The sequence below is a fragment of the Chiloscyllium plagiosum genome, unplaced genomic scaffold (assembly GCF_004010195.1).
Source record: "Chiloscyllium plagiosum isolate BGI_BamShark_2017 unplaced genomic scaffold, ASM401019v2 scaf_12855, whole genome shotgun sequence".
NCBI lineage: Eukaryota > Metazoa > Chordata > Chondrichthyes > Orectolobiformes > Hemiscylliidae > Chiloscyllium > Chiloscyllium plagiosum.
Window position 1 is genome coordinate 23,069 of NW_025212182.1, and position 2,419 is coordinate 25,487.

At 44.6% G+C, this 2,419-nt stretch overlaps 1 long non-coding RNA gene across 1 annotated transcript in view; it reads left to right on the top strand.

Moving 5' to 3' along the window:
* Positions 1-2,237, top strand: part of LOC122547330 — a 7,136-nt gene extending 4,899 nt beyond the window's left edge. The window contains exon 3 of the long non-coding RNA XR_006310971.1: positions 2,108-2,237. This is a non-coding gene — a long non-coding RNA (uncharacterized LOC122547330). The remainder of the gene's footprint in view (positions 1-2,107) is intronic.
* The last annotated feature ends 182 nt before the right edge of the window (positions 2,238-2,419 follow it).

Below are 2,419 nucleotides of genomic sequence, written 5' to 3' on the forward strand. Positions count from 1 at the left end.
TGTCTATTTATATCGCTCTCTTGAACATTTATTACAGCCTCAACTTTCTTTCTGGCCATATGATTGTTTGGGGTCCCACACCCCTGCCAGATGAGTTTAAATCATCTTGAGCAGATTCAGCAACTCTCACCACCAGTATATGGGTCCCCCTCCTGTTCCCAATTCAGGTGCCTTTCCCACCCTGTCTACCTGTGCTGACACCTTCAGACATCCAGGGACTTGTCCACCAAGGTCCCTGTGTTCCTCAGTACTCCAGGAGGACCTACTATTCGTGATGTATATTGTTAATTTATTAAACTTCCCACAGTGTATTACCTCACAGTGATCAGAAGTAAACTCCATCTGCCATTACTCTGCTCAGTTTATCATCTGATCGATATCAGACTACAGCCTGAGACCATCCCCCTCACTGTGGGCAACGCCCTCACCTTTCATGTCATCTGTAAACCTATTAATGATTCCTTCTACTTTCATATCCAAGTTATTAATGTACATAATAACCAGCAATGGTTCCAGCACAGATCCCTGTGGTACATCCGCTGGACAAAGGCTTTCAATCACAAAAGCAACCCTCCACCAATTGTGAATCCAATTTACAAACTTGCCTTGGATCCCATGGGCTCTTCCCTTTTGGACCAGACTTCCATATAGGACCTTGTCAAAGACCTTAATGAACTCCATGTAAACCACATCATCTGCTCTGCCCTCATGAATATCAGAGGACAGTCCCCTATGAAATCCATACAGACAATCCATAATGTATTCCTGTCCTTTCGAATGTTGATTCATTGTGTTCCTCAGAATTGTTTCCAATAATTTCCCTCCCAATGCTATCAGAGTATCTGCTCTGTAATTTCCTGGCCTATCCCTGCTGCCCTTCTTTAACAATGGAACCACATTAGGGATCCTCCAGTCATTCGGCACTTCACCTGTGGCCAGCAAAGTATCAACTACGTCCACCAGGGCCCCAGCAATCTGCTTCCTTACCTCCCATAGCAGCCTGGGACATATTTTATCGTTACTGGGAATTTCTCCACCTTTTTGCCTGTGAAAACATTTAACGCCTCCTCCTCATTAATCTTAATGTGTTCCAGAACCTCACCATCCCCGGCTACAATGTTTTTCTCCTGTGTGAATACAGATGGGATGTACTCATTGAAGACCTCGCCACCTTCCTTTGGCTCCATGCACAGATTGTCCCTTTGGTTTCCAACAGGCCACACTGCTTAGTTAGGAATCCTCTTACTCTAACTATACTTACTAAATGCTTTGTGACTTTTCCTTAACATTATCTGCTAAGGATATTTTGTGACTATTGTTTGCCTGTTCATTTTTAAGCAACTCGTTCCCCCCCCCCCCCCCCCACGCCGGCACTCTCTTTACTTTAGAAGCTCCTCGACTGTTTCTTTATTGCACTGTATTTTCTTTATTCAGCTCACAATATCGCTTGATCAGTATTCGCTAGATGTGCTGTCTGAGGCATTCACTCCTCGCAAAACACATTGGCTCTGAATTCTCACTGCATCACATTAAACATCTCCCGTGTTCCAAATAGAGACTCCAACAAGTGTAGTTCCTTGCAGTCTAGGCTTGCCAGTCTAATGATAATGATAACATCGAGTGATAGTGATCGTATAATGATAAATAGCCTCCGAAAGTTTAGATCCTTCGCTTCTGCATTATCCTTATCTCTTTCCATAATGTCTGTGAAGCTAACAGTTATGGTCTCTGCTCAAAAAGCTCCATAAATCCTTGTCACTATCATCCTATGCAGAACCCTCCAGCCCACCTTGCTCTAACATTCTTCAGTCCTTACCAACCTCCCCATCTGTGCACCTTCCTCCAGCCTCTACAGCACATGATATCACTGTAACCTTCTCCAGTCCCCACAGCACTCATGCATTCACCTATTTACAATGGTGGGTTTTGAACATGGGCTGAGTTCCTGGATAAATAGCGCAGCGATAATACCACCAGGCCATCACTTTGCCTTCTTACAGGTTTCCCATCCCTATATTCTGCTGATATCACTCAGTATCTCTCCACATAGTATCCTTCACTGTGTGGGTCTAATTGCTGCCTCTGTCAGTGTCTCTTGCTCTTGCAGCTACACCAGATCCTGAGGTAACAGATTTGTCCACTCCAGAGAGAAGAGGCCGCATAGGCCAGGGATGGAGACTGGGATTTTCCAGGTCAGTATGACAATTATTATCATTCTCCATCTGTTTCCATCATCCTAATTTCAGAATCTGACTATTTCTCTGTCTCCTGTAGGTATTTAGGAAGTTCCTGATTCAGTAGACTTCCCAACTGCTGGGTGTCTCACCCATCACCTCATTGAAGATGGTTGGTCAGCCAGAGAGGCAAAAGGAAGGGAGATCAGGACCCTTCAATAAATCCTGCAGTGAGGTGAGATCAC